At 42.1% G+C, this 18,885-nt stretch overlaps 1 pseudogene; it reads right to left on the bottom strand.

The window, feature by feature from the left end:
• LOC102850148 overlaps positions 1-18,885 on the bottom strand; it is a 156,154-nt pseudogene that overhangs the window by 31,093 nt on the left and 106,176 nt on the right.

The raw sequence follows: 18,885 nt of genomic DNA, 5'->3' as shown, positions 1-18,885 counted from the left end.
GAAGGATGTGTAGCCAAAGATGGGCAAGGAATGAGACTCACTCATGATCCTAAGACAGGGAGTAGCATTGACTGCTATGATCCCAAGGACGGGCAACTTGAGTTTGAGGTCTCATATCCACCTAAGACAGGCAACATCCTATATTTTATAAGAGGGAACTGTTAGGGGCCTGGCTACCTTGTAAAGCAAGCTTAGCCCTGTACTATGAAACCAGCAAAACTAACTCCATCTTGACTAGAAAATCTGCTTGGCAATGAACAACTCAAGGAAGGAAGATGTTAATAAATAAAAGTGACCAAAGGTCTCAGGCCTTAAGGAATGTAAAGCCTTAAAATCGTAGTGGCTCAAACCCATTATCAGCATCTCACTGAAACTGTTAAATCAATGGTTTGATTTATTAAGAAAAACCAGTGGGGAATGAAAGGACCAGTTATCAGAAACTCAGTTTCTGGTAAAGTATAGTTAACCCCACCCCACCCGCTTGAGTGGTTTTTTAACAAACAACCCCCACCTGTGGTAAATCCCACCCTGATTGATCAACTGCCATAAAGTGGAATTCTTCTTCTTTTTAAGGGCACAAGGGATTTTCTGCATTCCTGTACCTGAAGTAAGCTATAAGATTCAAATAGGTTTCCAAACTGTCACCCTGAGCTATGGCTAGCCAATTGAAGGTGGACAAATACTGCAACTACTGTGGATGGCCAGTCATGCATGGCATGTATGGTTGGGCAGGGGAGTAGCAGAGGTATAAAAGGATGGGCAGACATCAATTCAGGGCTCTCGGCTGGATGCTGCTGTGTCAGCACGCAGGAGCCCACGTTCAAACTAGAAATAAACTTTGTTAATTCAGCTAATTGGCTCGGTGATCTATTTGGGAACTTGCTCCGTTACATTCCATACAATACAGTCTGTTATATCTTTAAAATTTCTTCTGCATCTTTACCCTAGATATGAAGAATTCTCCAGGGGCTAGTAAGGTTTCTTGCTGAAACAACCCTGTTTGCTGAAAGTGAGGAGGACTTGAAATGTTTGCTGCAAAAGATCAAAGACTATGACCTTCAATATGGATTATGTCTCAACACCAAGAAGACAAAAATCTTCCACATTAGGCCAATAAGCAACATCATGATAGATGGAGAAAAGATTAAAATTGTCAATGATACCATCTTACTGGGATCCACAATCAACATCCTTGATATCAGCTGTCACACATGGCACTGGGAAAGCAATGTTGTCAGGGATTTCTCCAAATTACTGAGGAGCAATGTCATCAGTTTGAAGACTAAGATGCACCTGATTCATACCATGGCCTTTTCAATCACTTGCTATGCATTTCAAGCTGGGCAATAAATATGAAAGACAGAAGAATTGATGCCTTTGAGCTGTGGTGTTAGGGAAGAGTCCTGCATATCTCATGGGACTACCGAAAAGATTTTTTAAAAAATCCGTCTTGGAAAAGGTACAACCAGAATGCTCCTTGGAGGCTGTCAGGCCCAGACCAAGGTCAAAGAGGAGAATGAAGGATTCAAAGACTATCAACATGTTAAAGTGGTGAATGGCCTCTCCACCTGGCTAAACCACAATGGGATGTCTCTCCCTTCCCTCCCTGAAGGCCCTTACTTTAAAAACCTATCCAACCCACCTTAGAGTGCAACTTTTCCCTGGTCTGTCTCTCTGCCTGTCTCTCTCTCCAGACCAAGGAATTCTGCCCGGGAGCCTCCTTTATAAAGCTGCTTTAGTTTGCATTCTTTCTCTGGTCCCTTCTTTGAGTCCTTGCCTTACATCTAGTGTGAAGACCTAATAGAGGAGAAGATGATTAAGCTGCATCTCGCTTAATTTGGGCATGTTGTTAGGAAAGCTATACTTGGAAAGCAACATGTTTGGAAAGGTAGAGGGTCATTGAAAGAAAGGAAGATGCTCAAAGACATGGACTGACACAGTGACTACAGCAATGTGTTCACATATATCAGAAATAATGAGGATGGTACAGGACAAGGCAGGATTCAGATCTATTGTTCATAGAGCTGCTACGAGTCATACTCTACTTGATGGCACCCACCAACAACAGGTGCTAAGAAAGACAGCTTGTGGTTAAGCTTCAGAGCAATGCACTTAGGGTTTAAATAAATTGCTGTTGAATAGAAACATTCTTGTAGCTTTTCGGAATCAAATTATTTTTCTCCTCCTTAAGAAAAAAACACAGCAATTTTACTTGTGATTGTTTATTCTTTCAGCAAGCTCTTTGCTCATTTTATATTTTCAGAATTCACCAGTACAATGCAGATCTAACTCTAGTGTTGCTCACCTTTCTCAGAAACCATTTCAGCTTTGCAGACCACAGAAACTGGTTCATAGACATCTGTTGTTGTTGACTATTGAGTCAGAATCAAACTGTAACTGACCCTCCAGCAAACTTTCAGGGACAGTAAATCGCAGGAAGGAGATTGCCCATCTTGCTCCTGTGGAGCTTCTGGTGGATTCAAACCACCTACCTTTGTGTTGGCAGCACAATTCCTTACCATTAAGCTTCCAGAATTCCTTATAAGCATCTATAGGGTCTAATGTACCATACAATGTGTGATTTTGGTGATTGGCCAGTTCTTGGAAATTCTTCCCAGATACTACTTTACAAAGGAGTCTTAGTTGGGCTGCAAATAGAAATCTCAGTTGTTCAAACCCACCAGCTGCTCAGTGGGAGAAAAATGAAGCAGTGTGCTCCCTTTAAGATTTGTTGTTGTTGTTGTTGTTGTTAAGTGCCATCGAGTCACAGGCGACTCATAGCGACCCTATGAAGGAGAGTACTCAATGCTTGGGTGTCTCTCATCCTCTCTCCAGGTTCATAGTGTTTAGGGAGGCAAGCTATTAGGGAAGTGGATGACACTCCTGCTTCCAAGCTTGTTTTAATCGGGGAGCTCCACCCCACATTGTCTACATTGGGTAACCAGTCATTAACACATTTGACACATCAGTGTCACAGTGTTCAGCCTCACAGCAACCACAAGTGACTGTTGTGCGGCAACTTGTACACCAGGGCTATATGACCTAGAGGAATGTCTGAACAAAAGTAATGAAAGGCCCGAGGGCCGCGGATTAAAAGTTACCTGCCTTTGGCTTGGTAGCATCACTTTCTGTCCACTGGGCCAACTGGTCTCTCTCTGTGTTCATGTTATTGTTATTAAGTGCTATCGAGTCGCAGGTGACTCATAGCAACCCTATGAAGGAGAGTCCTCAACACTTATGTTCTAGGAGTTAGAGCCTTGAAAATCCAATGGAAGGATATCATGAGTTAGAATCGACTCAAAGCTGAGGGCATTTGTATCTTATTTTAAAATTGTTGCAGAAAACTTATATACAACTAATATTTTGCCACCTTCAACCAGCCTGACAAAGAAGACCAGTATTCACAGAGGTGGTCAACCCATACCCTAGGGCCTGCAGATTTGAATATGTTAATCCATCAACAACGTTCCAGCTGTACGCACTTACTCACCATGTTTCCTTTATCAACCTCTAAAACTTTCCAAATCTGAGAAGTCCTTTGTCAACAGCTTCTTGATTCTGTGTTGTCCCTATTTTGCAAAATTATCTTTCACTATAATTCATAGTTTTTAATTTTAAGCACACCAGTAGTTTTTTCACTACAAGGTTCCTGGGGAGAGGACAAGGGAGCTTTACCCTGCTGTCCTCTCGGCAGGCTCCTGGGTTTTGCCTGTCTTCTCTCAGGGAGTGAGTAGAAATTCAGGGTTCATATAGAAATTTGTCACCCTGGCTCCATGACAAGGGCCAGCATGACGTCAAAGACTAATGAGTTATGTCTTTTCAAGGTCATCAAGGTAAGCTGCTTACCTAACACCCACAGGGGTGAGGATTCCAGGACTAAAAAAAGAAGAGGAGATTAGATGGGGCAGAAATGAGTCATGGGCACAAGGCTGTGTGCAGCTTCTCACTCATCTCTGTGACCTTTTAAGAACAAAGGACTGCACATTTGACATCTTTGTAGTTATTGATGCACTGCCCTTTAGGACTGATTCCCCTTACCTTCCCATGAGTGTCGAAGGTGAGTGATGTGAGGGCCAATTGCCTGGCATTGTAGTTTGCTTATTCTTCACCAACACAAGTATCGAAAACAGAAACTCTTTGTTGATCTTTTTTTTAAAATTTATTTTATTTTATTTTATTTTATTACTTTTGTGTGAGTGTACCGTCAAATCAGATCTGACTGGTACAGGAGGAGATTGTCCCTCCTTCCCTGGCAGAGCATCTGGTGAATTTGAACCATGCGCCTCTGGGATTGTAGTTGCAGCTCCTTACCACTAGGCCACCAGAGCTCCCCTGTTGATCTTATTTTTTATTTCCTTGACTGATGAGATGTATAATCTCTTCATATATTGTGATCATTTGTACACTTTATTTCTCATTTGTTAATTCCTTGATCATGAACTTCGTCTCTTTTTCTATTGAGGTATTTATCCTTTTTTGCTTACTGAGTTGAGAGAGGTATTTATTTATCCTACATCGTATGCCTTAGTTATCTAATGGAACAGGAATACCTAGTAACAGCTGTTTTTTGGGAGGTCTTTTGTTAGGTGTCATCAAGTCAACACATAAAAATCATATAAACAACAACAACAACAGAAAGACAAAAACTATATGAACAGCAGAGCTGAGCCTTGCCCCATCCTGCACCGTCCTCATGAGTCTGTTGTGTCCAAGCCCATGTGGTTGTCACTGCATCAATCCATCTCATGGAGGGTATTTCTCTCTTTCTCTGACCCGCTAACCTTTCCCAGAATCGTGTATGTCCCTGAAGATAGATTCCTCCTAACAACACATCCAAGGTATGCAGAATGAAGTTTCACTATCCTTGCCTCTAATGAGCACTCTGGTTGCACTTCCTTCAAGGAAGATTTGTTTGTTCTTTTGGCAGTCCATGGGATATTCAGTACTCTTTGCCTACACCAGAATTCAAATGCATTGATTCTTCTCCTGTCTTCCTTAGTCATTGTCCAACTTTCAAAGGCATAGGAAGCAATTGAAATACCAAGGCTTAGATCAGGTTAAACTGACATCCTTTTTTTGGAAAACTTTGGAGAGGTCTTTGACAAAAGATTTCCACAATGCCACACATCTTTTGATTTCTTGATTGCTGCTACCAAGGCATTATGGTTTGTAGACTGGGAAGCTGAGTGTGGATTCAGGTAAAATTAAGTTGTTGAGACTTTCAGTCTTTCTCCATCTATTATGATGTTGCCTATTGGTTCAATGATGAGGCATTTAGTTTTCTTGATGTTTGAGAAGTAACCACATGTGGATGATGTTAACAAACAGAACTGTATTTGGTCACAGTTTAGAAGTTTGTAAGTTGAAAATCAGCATGTCAGCTCTAGGGGAAATTTTCTCTCTGTGTTAGCTCTAAGTTATCATCCTTGTCTACTTTCAACATCTGTAAGCCTGATATTCCTGGGAGATCTCCACATGTCCTGGAGTCAATCATCCTGTGGGTCTAGAAGGTTCTCAACCTAGGGATTCTACATCTAAAGGAGCTCATCCACTTCAGGTCTTCTTTCAAAAGGTTGGTGAGATCCTTTCCCTTTCTGCTCCCTTCCCTTTCCTTTCTATCTTTTAGATGATAAAAAGTGTGACTCATACATGGGTGTGACATGTGACTCAAGTGAGGGTGTGACTTCTGTAAACATATAATTAAGTAAAGGTGTGACAAAAAATCACATTCTATTGTGACCTGTGACTCAAAATACACTCTACAGTCATCTTGATTGATTTATAGGCTAGGGTTTAAGCATGTCACAACATGAAGAATAATTGTTGTGTTGTTGTTGTTTAATGCCGTAGAGTTGTAGACGACTCATAGCGACCCTATGAACGAACAGCCTGAGCACTGAAGAATAATTACATCAGATTATAAAATGCATTCATTCTCCATATAAGATCCTTTCAGGCAACAGCCAGCTTCATATATATCTGTGTACCTACTAAGTATTTTGCTCTATTATACATAGGGGTTTCAAAGACCTGTTATTTCAGAAGTGGATGGCCAATCCTTCTTCCTAGTCTGTCTTAAGTGACATGCTCATCTTTCAAACAATAACTGACAGCATTTTACTGAATGGAGCAGGTGAATAACCCTTATCTACTACAGAAGTAACAAATAAGTTCAGTATCTGTCCCCTCCTTTGGCAAGTGACTTAGTCCCATACCTTTTTTGCTGCACAAGCACCTCCCTCCCCTCAGTTACCACTTATTATTATGGCACAGGTCTCAAGTCACTTCTATGATGCCTAACACCTCACACCACTGCTGACCTTTCATATTGCTGACAGTCTCTCGTGATTTTAAGAGGCTCCAAGTCCAAATCCCAGGTACCAGCTTTAGGGAAGGATTTCTCTCTGAGGCAATTCTGGAGAAAGGTCCTAGTCTCTGAGATTCTGCTTCTTGTGACTTAGTGTTTGTGCTCTTTCATTTGCAGCACAATGCTGACACAGCAGGGTAATTTCCCTGGTGAGGGTAATGTCTCCTTTGTATCTGGTGTGCTGGTGTTGTTTATTTGGCTCTTGGGCCTATGGTCCTTGGGCCAGTAAATAATTGAGGTCAAGAGTGTGGCTTGAATCTCCTGACTGTCCAGGTGGAATTTGGTAAGGAGGGAATTTGACCTGGTGTGATACTGCAAAAGTGCTGAAGAGCAATGATATCAGTCTGGAGATTATAGGTAAGCCTGCTTCAGGCTATGATTTTCATATTTACTTGCATTTTTCCATATTTCTTTCATCAGAGAGCTGGACAATAACCAAAGATGACAGAAGAAAAATTTATGCATTTGAGTTGTGGTGTTGGAGAAGAGTATTAAAAACACCATGGACTGTCAAGAGAATAAACAGGTTTATCCTGGAGAAGGTGAAACTAGTCTGCTCCTTGGAGGCAAGGATTTTGAAGGTCTATGTCACATACTTTGGGCATGTGACCAGGAGGGACCAGTCCCTGGAGAAAGACATCATGCTTGGAAGGGTGAAGTAACAAACAGTGAAGAAGAGGAAGACCGTGGATGAGATGAATTGACACAGTAACTGGGATAAGTGGATAGGTATGTCTGAGACAACAATACTGGTTCAGAATAGAACAGAGTTTAGAGCTATTATGTAGCGTCACTACAACTCAAAGGCACATGACAACAACAACAACACACCTATAAAGTTATAAGAAAGTCCTCATTAGAAAATGTTGCTATTGGTAGGCATCATCATCTCGAGTGTAACTCAGTGATCCTATGAACAATCGATCTGAAAATTGTTCTATTGTGTGCCATCCTCATCATCTCTAATACGCTGAAGCCCATTGCTGCAGTCACTGTGTCAATGCATCTTGTTGGGGAGTCTTCTTCTCTTTCACTGACCCTCCACCTTTCTAAGCTTGGTATCTCTTCTCAAGGGCCTTCCTAACAATATGTCAAACGTAGAGAGATGAAGCTTCATCATCCATGCCTGTAAGGAGCACTCTGCTTGCTTTTCCAAAATATATCTGTTCATTCTTTTGACAGTCCATGGGATAGTGATATTCTCCAACACCACAACTCAAAGACATCAATTATTTTATCATCCTATCCTAGCACTGCAGTATTATTATTGTACTATATTGTATTACATGTTACTATTATTACATTGTAGGCATTAAGTACCACGTGACTATATCAGAAATTAATACTTCTTTTAGGGAAACACAATTCAAATCATGCCATTGTATGTTGCAGGATTGTATTTCTTTTATGTGTTGTCTTTTAATTTTGTAAGTACTGTTTTATTGCTATGGTATAAAGAGGCTGACATTTACAGCTAGGCATACACAGTCTGGAGAGGATAAAATTTATGAATTGAACTTTCTAATTGTTTTTGGTCAAACATCCTTCTAAGTGGTATAACACTGGTAAGTCCATTTGCCGTACAGAGGTAACTCGTGGTTGCTGTGATGCTGAACACTGTAACACTGATGTGTCAAATAAGATAATGGTTACCGATAGTGGACAGTGTTTGGTGGAGATTCTCTATTAAAACAAGCTTGGAAGCAGCAGTAGCATCCACTTCCAAAATAGCTTGCCTCCGGAAATCCTATGAACTTGGAAAAATGATGGAAGTTATGCAAGTGTTCAGGTATTTCATTCATAGGGTCGCTAGGAGTCGTCTACAACTCGACAGCACATTAAGAGAAAACAACATTAAGAGAAAAGTTTGGAATTGTCAAGGTTCTCATTTTACTTGGATCCACAATCAATATTGATGAGAGCTTGTTGTTGTTGTTAATGTGCCGTCGAGTCGTTTCCGACTCATAGCGACCCTATGCACAACAGCCCTAAACCCTGCTCTATCCTGTGCCAAATGCACCGCCTCTGACACACCCATCCCGATTACCCCAGTCACCGAATCAATCCATCTCATAGAGGGTCTTCCCCTCCTGCGTTGTCCCTCAACCCTCCCAAGCATGATGTCCCTCTCCAAGGACCCGTCCCTCCTGGCAACATGTCCAAAGTATGTCAGACGAAGCCCCAGAATCCTTGCCTCCAAGGAGTAGCTTGGTTTAATCCTCTCCAAGACAAATCCGTTTGTTTTCCTGGCAGTCCATGGTACATTCAGTACCCTTCTCCAGCACCACAGCTCAAAAGCATCCACTCTCCTTCTGTCCTCCTTAGTCATTGTCCAACTCTCTGATGCATAACAAGCGATTGCAAATACCATGGCCTGTATCAGGCGCACCTTAGTCTCCAGAGAGACACTGTTGCTCCTGAGTACTTTAGAGAGGTCCCTAACAGCAGACTTTCCCATCGCGATATGCTTTTTGATTTCCTGACTGCTGGTGCCAAGAGTTGACTGTGGAGCCGAGCAAACTGAAGCTGTGAACAATCTCAATCTCTTCGTCATCCATCCTGATGCTGCCAATTGGTCCAGTGGTGAGAATCTTTGTCTTCTTGACATTGAGCCTCAGTCCATACTGAAGGATTGATGAGAGCAGCAGTCAGGAAATCAAACGGTGCTTCTTATGGGGGAAATCTGCTGTTAAGGACCTCTCTGAAGTGCTGAAGAGCGGTAATGTCTGCTTAAGGACTAAGGTATGCCTGATCTAAGACTTGAGATCTTTGAATTGGGGTGCTGGAGAAGAGTACTGAATTTCACATGGACTACTAAAACAAACAAACAAACAAACAAACAAACAAACAAACAAACAAACGTGTTTTGTTGTTGTTATGTGCTATCGAGTCGTTTGCGACTCATAGTGACCCTATGTACAAGAGCCCTAAATGCCGTTCTATCCTGTGCCAACCTCGCTGTCTCAAACACATTCATTCCCACCACTCCACTCACAGAATCGATCCATCTCATTGAGGGTCTTCCTCTCCTGCACTGCCCCTCCACTCTCCCAAACATGATGTCCCTCTCCAAGGACCAGTCCCTCCTTGCAATATGCCCAAAATATGTCAGACGAAGCTTCAGAATCCTTGACTCCAGGGAGCATTCCGGCTTCACCCTCTCCAGGACAAACCTGTTTGTTCTCCTAGCAGTCCATGGTGTATTCAACACTCTTCTCCAGCACCACAGCTCAAACGCATCAATTCTCTTTCTATCATTCCTATTCACTGTCCAACTGTCTGATGCATAGTACATAATTGCAAAGACTATAGCCTGCAAATCTGGGTGATATCTGTACAAGAGGAACAAAAAAGTTCCAAAGATGAGGCAATATTCAGGGACTTTTATACACAACCCTGCCAACATTGTCTTGGATATATGACTAGATGCTTGTTTTTATAACATTTTTCTCTAAAACAGCTTCCTTTGAGACCCCGAAGCTCCTGTTTCTTCAAACTAATACAATACAGATAATACAAAAAAGCCCACTGTCTGAAGCAAAATGAGGTCTACTAATTGGGTTACTTGTGATTTAGGGTAAGGAATTGTGCTGCCAACCCAAATGTCCATGGTTTGAAACCACCAGCAGCTCTGCAGGAAGAAGCATGAGCCATCTTCTCATGTGTGATTTGTTTGTTATTGATATTTGCCATGGAGTTGGAACGGAACCATAGCTGACCCTCTAGTGGGTTTTCAGAGGCAGTTAATCACACGGGATTGCCCATCCTTCTCTCATGGAACAGCTGGTGGAGTCAAATCACCTACCTTTGGTATTACAGTGCAGTTTCTAGCCACTAGGCCACTAAAGCTCCCTTCTGAGTGACTTACTGCCTCCGGAAACCTGCTGGAGGGTCAGCTATGGGTTGGTTCAGACTCAGTGTTACACAACCACCACCACCATCACCACAATGATCTGGCTACTAGGGAGTTCTGATGGTATAGAATGTGGTGGGTTTAATACAAAAGTTGTGTTTCACCAGAAGTTCAAATCCACCAGCAGCCTTGAAGGGAGAGATGAGCAGTCTGGTCCTATTAGGATTTATGATTTATGGCCTTGGAAACCAGATAGAAGGTCACTATGAGAAGGGATATTGAGAATCTGGTTACTTGGTTATTGCTGACTTAAAGGTGACTTCTGTATTTGTGTGAGATGCCTTTATTGTCCTTCTGACTCCCAGCAGTCTATTTATAGCTGAAGAAACACGGTTCTGTTCTGTGCCACCCTCACTATTTTTATTATATTTGCAATTTTTTTTTGGTTGCAGACACCATGTTAATACACCTCCTTGAAGGTCTTCCTCTTTTTCTCGTACCTTTTACTTTATCAAGCATGTTGCTCATCTCCAGAGTCTGGTCTCTCCTGAAAACATGCCCAAAGTATGTGAGATGATGTCTTTTCACCCTACCTTCTCAGGAACATGCAGACTGCATTGACAAGAAAAGTATGTTCTTTCTTTTGGCAGCGCATGGTATATGTAATAGTCTTTGCCAGCACTGTAACTCAGAGGCAGCAGTCCTTCTTCGTTCTTCCTTATTCATTGTCCAACTCTCACAAGCATATGAAGCAGTTGGAAATACCATGGCTTGGGTCAGGTGCATGTTCCTTCTCAAGGTGACCCCTTTGCTTTTCAAGTCTTGTGCAGCACATTAGCCCAATACGATACATCATTTGGCTTCTTATTTTGCCTATTCTCTAAATTTTATTGGAATAGAAAAACCTGCTGCAGGGTCAGCTATGAATAAATTCTGACTTAACTCTAATGAGGTTGAACACATATGTTCTTGTTATGTGCCGTTGAGTCACTTACAACTCATAGCGACCCCATGTACAAAAGCCCTAACCCCTGCTCTATCCTGTGCCAGCCTCACTGTCTCTGACACACCCACTCCCGTTACCCCATCCCTGAACTGATCCATCTCATCGAGGGTCTTCCTCTCCTGTGCTGTCCCTCCACTCTCCCAAACATGATGTCCCTCTCCAAGGACTGGTCCCTCCTTGCAACAAGTCCAAGTATGTCAGATGAAGCTTCAGAATCCTTGCCTCCAAGGAGCAGCCTGGTCTCACTCACCCTCTCCAGGACAAACCTGTTTGTTCTCCTAGCAGCCCATGGTATATTCAACACTCTTCTTCAGCACCACAGCTCAAAGACATCAATTCTCTTTCTATCATCCCTAGAACACATATAGAAAAGTAAAAGATGTCAAGTGTACAGCTTTATGAATTCTCACAGGGAAGCCATGTGTGTCAACCACAGAGAAATGGAGTAAGGATAGCCACAAGAAGCTTGCCGTCTGTCTCCCTTCAGACAGTACTGCAAACAAGAGAACCAATCTCGACTTCCAACATCATGTTATTTTGCCTGCTTTACACATTTAACTTATGTTATCACACAATATGTGATTTTGTGTCTTGCTTTGACAGTCAGACATTATGCATTTGAACACATTTGTATTTTGGCAAGTTATCTTAATTCATTCTCACTGCTATATGGCTGTATCACCATATATTTATCGCCTCTTCTCTCAATAGTTCCCAGGTTGGAACTAGAGTCTTGTATCAATTTTACTCTCAAAAACAATGTTGGGAAAAAACAAAAACAATAATGAATCATTTTAGTTGATATATATCCTCCCCAACACTTATTAATGAGAGTTGGTTTATAAAAATTAGCTGTTTTAAAAAAGTTTTATTGTGATTCAAGTGAAAATGTACATATTTTTTATGTATGTATGTATGTATTTATTTATTTTTATCACCTTAGTTTTTGACTGCTCTTTTCAGGGTGTTGATTGTGGATACAAGTATAACGAAATCCTTGACAACAGTAATATTTTCCCCACTTTATTATGCTGTTGTTGATCCGGGCATTAGGATTTTTGTTTTTTTATATTAAAGTATAATCCATACTAAAGGCTATCTTTGGCATTCATCAGTAAGTGCTTCAAATTCTCTTAGCTCTCAGTAAACAAGGTTGTTAGTGAGTCTTCCTCTAATCCTCTGTTCCGTTTTTATTCACGTAGTTCAGCTTCTTACATACAGATGGATTAGGTATAATGAAAGACTATAACCTGACATGCACCTTTTCTGATTTTAAACTGTGCCATTGTCCCTTCCTCTGCCAGATGCAGATGCACAACCTTGCCTACTGGGGGGAAAAAAAGAAAAAGGAAAAAAAGATTTGAAGCACTTATTGTTGAAACCCAAAGACTGTAACTTTCAATATGAGTTGTTGTTGTTGTTGTTATGTGCCGTCGAGTCGCTTGCGACTCATAGCGACCCTATGTACAACAGCCCTAAACTCCGCTCTGTCCTGTGCCAATCGCACTGTCTCTGACACTCCCATCCCAATTTTCCCAGTCACTGAATCAATCCACCTCATAGAGGGCCTTCCTCTCCTGCACTGTCCCTCCACCCTCCCAAGCATGATGTCCCTCTCCAAGGACCGGTCTCTCCTCACAACATGTCCAAAGTATGTTAGATGGAGCCTCAGCATCCTTGGCTCCAAGGAGCCACCCGGTTTAACCCTTTCCAGGACAAATCTGTTTGTTTTCCTAGCAGTCCATGGTATTCTCAATACTCTTCTCCAGCACCACAGCTCAAAGGCATCAATTCTCCTTCTATCCTCTTTGGCCATTGTCCAACTCTCTGATGCATAACAAGTGATTGCGAGGACCATGGCCTGTATCAATCGCACCTTAGTCTCCAGAGAGACACCATTGCTCTTCAGTACTTTGGAGAGGTCCGTAACAGCAGATTTTCCCATGGCAATACGTCTTTTAATTTCCTGGCTGCTGGTTCCAAGAGTGTTGAGTGTGGAGCCAAGCAAGCTAAAGCTGTGAACAATCTCAGTCTCTTCACCATCCATCCTGATGCTGCCAATTGGTCCAGTGGTGAGAATCTTTGTCTTCTTGACATTGAGCCTCAATCCGTATTGTAGGCTGCAGTCCTTGACCCTCTGCAGCAGGCGCTTCAGAGTTACATCCATACATAAAGAAAGCAAATAGTCTCACAACTTGACCAATAAACATCATGAGAAAAGGATAAAAGCCTGAAATTGTCAAGAATTTAATTTTAGATCCACTGCTAGCACTCATGAACGTGATAGTCAATGATCAATAGATATATTGCACTGAGTAAAACCTCTCTTTTTTTGTATTTAGATTTTTTTAATCTGAAGTGAAAGTTTTAAAATTATATTACATTTTCATTCAATCATTCATATACATTTTGTTTGATAATATTAATTATCCTTGATTAATGTAATCAATTAATTACAGTGTCTAACAAGCCTCTCTGAACACTGTGACACGGATGTGTCAAATGCGTTAATGGTTGGCTACCTAATGCGGACAGAGAGTGGGGTGGAGCTCCCCGATTAAAACAAGCGTGGAACGAGAAGTGGCATCCACTTCCATAATAGCTTGCCTCTGGAAACCCTATGAACCTGGAGAGAGGATGAAAGGCACCCAAGCGTCGAGGACTCTCCTTCATAGGGTCGCTATGAGTTGCCTGTGCCTCGATGGCACTTAACAACAACAACAACAACAACAACAACAACAACAACAATAAGCCTCTTACTTTTCCTTCATCCAACCAACACACATTGTGGTATCAAAGGTTATTGTTCAAATGGCTTTCCTAGCATTGACTTTGACTTTGTCATATGTATATGCAGGAATATACTAATAGGGTATACTATCCTATTAGTATACCAAAAGTTGGTTGTTATTATATTTTAGAGGAACATTCTTCTTAGTGGTACAGCATCCTTTTGTCAATATGCTGTTCTGAGGTATTCTGGGGTTGCTGTGATGATGAACTTTGTGCCATTGGGGTGTCAAATGGCATAACGGTTACCCATGGTGGACAGTGTTTGGTTGAGCTTCCAGTTTAAGACAGGTTTGGAAGCAGGAGTGGTATCTACTTCCTAAATGACATGCCTCTGGAAACTCTATGAACTTTTATGCATGATGATAGTTCTAGAAAGGCTTCAGCCCTTTTGTATATAGCGTAGCCATGAGTCATGCTCGACTCTGTTGGGAGCCGTTTTGTTCTACCTAGCTGAAGCCATTTTGTAACCCTCTAAGAACACGTCTGGACATGTTGCCCCACCCTGGGAGGACTGGGAAACGCCCAACCTTCTCCTTTCCACTCCCTCCTTGTGTTTCAGTTTACCCCACCCTGGGAGGACAGGTTTTGGCTTACTGGGAACGCCCTGCTAAGTAATCCTACTCCTCCTTTCCACTCCCCTCATTCGTGCTCCTATATATATCTCTGCATGATTTCAATAAAGTTGAGACTTGATCAGAAATTTCTACTTGTCTCCATGTCTCTTTGTCTCCTGCGCCCCCCATTCTCTTTCTTCCTCTTCTAGGGTCACTGTTGAATGTCCCCGCGGGCCGGGGCATGACTCGATAGCAATCAACAACAACAACATTAGTATACCTATCTACAAGGGGAATGGTTAATCTTGTGGCTAAATGGAGAAGATACAGCAGCAGATTTTAAGAATCTCACCACCAGCAAAGAAGACGGGAATGTAATGCACCCTATAAAGCCAGAGGTTTTTGAGGCAGCCAGACCTGCAGGAGAATAGCAGCAGCCACAACAGAGAACCAGAGACCTGACATGAGACTGAGCTGACTTTGGGACTGCTACCCTACAGAACAAGAGCTTAGAGCCTTTGCCTAAGTTTGTTGGGAAACTAGGGGGGTAGGCAAAATTGGCAGGATGAAGAGCTTTGTAACACTGACCTAGAGCCATGAGGCTCAAGGCTGAGGTGCCTGCTAGCACATTTCAGCAGCTGTCCTGACTGAGTGATGGTATCCTGCCACTAACCAAATTAGATCCTTTGAATTCTCTGATAAATCTCATAATCATAGGTATGTTTCCATGTGCTCTGTGAGCTACTGCAATGTATTTTGGACCCAGTAGGGCAGTAATACTGGTGTTGAAACTAGTAGGAAGAAGTGCAGGAGCGTGGGGGACATGTCCAACTTCATGCGGCTTGGTTTTGTGCATTGAATTATGGAAATGAGGGCAGTTCTTCCTTGTGGAGTTAGTTGTTGTTGTGAGGTGCCGTCGAGTCATAGACGACTCATAGCAACCCTATGAGCGAAAGGCCCGAGCATTGTTCGTACATAGAGTTTCTGGAGGCAAGCCATTTTGGAAGTGGATGCTGTTCCTACTTCCAGGCTTGTTTTAGTCGGGAAGCTCCAGCCAACACTGTCCACCATGGGTAACCATTACCACGTTTGGCACATCACTGTCACAGTCTTCAGCATCACAGCAACCACAAGTTACCTCTGTACAGCAACACACAGAACAATGCTATACCACCTAGAAGAAAACAATTTGAACCTGGCCTGAGGGCCGCAGATTAAAATCACCCACCTTCGGCTTGGTAGCGTAACTTTCTTTGTGGAGTTAGTAGGGGTCAGATATGGCTGTTCCCAAGAGGCTTTTGTTCTGTTTATATTTATGTACTGACTTTTCTAGTAAAAGCATGCTCTATGAGAAGAATGGGAATCCCAGAACACTTGATCGTACTTATATACAACCTATACTTGGACCAAGAGACAGTCATCAGAACAGAGCAAGGAAACATTGCAGGGTTCAAAACTGGGAAAGGTATATGCCAGGGATGTATCCTGTTTCCATACCTTTTCAGTCTATATGCAGAACAGATCATCAGGGAGGCTGGGCTGTATAAGGAAAAATGTAGTATCAGAATTGGAGGAAGATTCATCAACAACCTGAGTTATGCAGATGACACAACATTGCTTTCTGAAACTGAGGAAGACCTGAAGGTTCTTGCTATAGAAGGTCAAGGACTGCAGCCTTCAATATTGATTGAAGCTCAACATCAAGAACACAAAGATTCTTACAACTGGGCCAATTGGCAGCATCAGGATGGATGGTGAAGAGATTGAGATTGTTAACAGCTTTAGTTTGCTTGGCCACACAATCAACACTCTTGGTACCAGTAGCCAGGAAATCAAGAGACAAATTGCATTGGGAAAGTCGGCTGTCAGGGATCTCACAACAGTTCTGAAGTGCAATGACATCAGTCTGGAGACAAAGGTGCACCTGATACAGGCTATAGTTTTTGCAATTGCTTGCTATGTGTCAGAGAACTGGACAATGACTAGGAATGACAGAAAGAGAATTGATGCTGTGGTGCTGGAGAAGAGCATTGAATATATCATGGACTGCCAGGAGAACAAACAGGTTTGTCCTAGAGAGGGTGAAACCAGGCTGCTCCTTAGAGACAAAGATTCTGAGGCTTCATTTGACATATTTTGGGCATGTTGCAAGGAGAGACCAGTCTTTGGAGAGGGACATTGTGCTTGGAAGGTTGGAGGGACAGAGAAAGAGGGGAAGACCATCGAGGAGATGGATTGATTCAGTGACTGGGATAATGAGGGTAGGTGTGTCAGAAACAGTAAAGTTGGCACAGGATAGAGCAGGTTTCAGGGCTATTGTATACATAGGGTTCCTATGAGTTGCAAGTGACTTGATGGCACATAACAACAACATCAACTGATTTATATTTCCTTCTTCCTTGTTGTCTATAAAGTTTAATGTTCAAAGTGACTTTCCCACCCCCAGAATTTGATTTTGCCATGTGGTTTGGCAGGAATATGTGAATAAGTCATGTTAGCTTATCTGCAAAAGGATTGAATAGTCTCACCAGTCCACAGGGGACTGGCTAGTCTTCCATTAAATTGAGTAGATCCAGCAGCAGGAAGGAGGATCTTCACCACCAGGAAAAGAGCAAGCAAGACTCACTTGCATCAGAAAGACTAGGAGGGCCTATGGGAGCAGAAGCCACAGTAACCACAGTGGAGACCTGGAGACCTGACATGAGATGAGACCTTGGGACTGCTATGTCATTGGAACTAGAACTGACAGTCTTTGGCCAATTTTTGGAAAATTGGGGGTAGGGGAACCACAATTCATAGGCCTGTGAACTTTGTAACACTGGCTTAAAGCCACAAGGTCCAAAGTTGAGGTGTCAGTGAGCACATTTCAGAAGCTGTCCTGACTATTCTGCTACTATCTTGAATTATAGCCTTTTGATTTCCTTAAGATAGTTCTGCGTGGTCTGTGAGCTATTGCATTAGATTTTGGACCCAGTAAAGCAGCCAAGATTGGTGCTGGGATGAACAGAAAGAGGTACAGAAACAAGGGGGACATACATGTCTGACCTCCTGGGAAATGGTTTTGTATTGTTAATGTTCTTGATGGGGACAGTCCCCTTTTGTGAAGTTGGTTAAGGTCAGACATGGCCTCCCTCATGTGATCCTTAATCTTTTTACTTCCCTCCCTTCCTGCTTCTTATGTATGTCTCAGTCTGGGACCTCCACTAAAACATGTTAACAAAATGTGAAAATTATTTTTAAAAACCATTAATATCATGTGCAAGCAAAATAATACTGACAATCATTTAAAAATTGTTAGAACAGTGTGTAGACAGAGAACTGCCAGACTTGCAAGCTGAATTTAAAAAAGACTATGGTAGCATGGATATCATTGCTTATGTCAGATGGATCCTGGCTGAAAGCAAAAAATACCATAAGAATATCTATTTGTGCTTTATTGACTATGCAAAGTATTTGATTGTATGAATCATAAAAAAATGATGGCTAACACTGAGAAGAATGGGAATCTCAGAACACTTAATTGTGCTTATGGAAACCTCTACCTAGACTAAGAAGCTATCATGCAAACAGAGGAGATGAATATTACATGGTTTAAAATGAAGAATGGTGTAAGAAGCTGCACTGCAATCCTGGAGGTGTGCGGTTCAAATCCACCAGATGTTCTGCTGGAGGAGGAACAACCTCCTCCTGTACCAGTCAGATCTGATTTGACGGTACACACACAAATAATAAATAAAATAAAATAAAAAATGAAGAATGGTGTGTGTCAGAGTTGTATCCTTCTCCATGCCTATTTAATCTATATGCTGAGTAAATAGTTTGAGAAGTTGGATTCTATAAAGAAGAATGTGGGATCAGATTGGAGTAAGACTTATCAATAACCTTCAAATGACACAACTTTGCTGAAAATGAGGAGAATTTGAAACATTTGCTGCAGAAGATCAAAGACTATTGCCTTCAATATAGATTACATATCAATGTCAAGGAAATAAAAAATTCTCACCACTGGACCAATAGGAAAAATTACAATGTTGTTGTTGTTGTTAAGTGCCGTCAAGTCACCTGCGACTCATAGCGACCCTATCCACAACAGCCCTAAACTCCATTCTGTCCTGTGCCAATCGCACCATCTCCGACACACCAATCCCGATCACCCCAATCACTGAATCAATCCACCTCATAGAGGGTCTTCCCCTCCTGTGCTGTCCCTCCACCCTACCAAGCATGTTGTCCCTCTCCAAGGACCGGTCCCTCCTTACAACATGTCCAAAGTATGTTAGACAGAGCCTCAGAATCTTTGCCTCCAAGAAGC

Source organism: Elephantulus edwardii, unplaced genomic scaffold, assembly GCF_000299155.1.
Source record: "Elephantulus edwardii isolate Elephantulus edwardi_28Jun2011 unplaced genomic scaffold, EleEdw1.0 scaffold00055, whole genome shotgun sequence".
NCBI classification, from domain to species: Eukaryota; Metazoa; Chordata; class Mammalia; order Macroscelidea; family Macroscelididae; genus Elephantulus; species Elephantulus edwardii.
The sequence above is the reverse complement of the archived record's forward strand: the minus strand, read 5'-3'. Positions and strand labels throughout refer to the sequence as shown.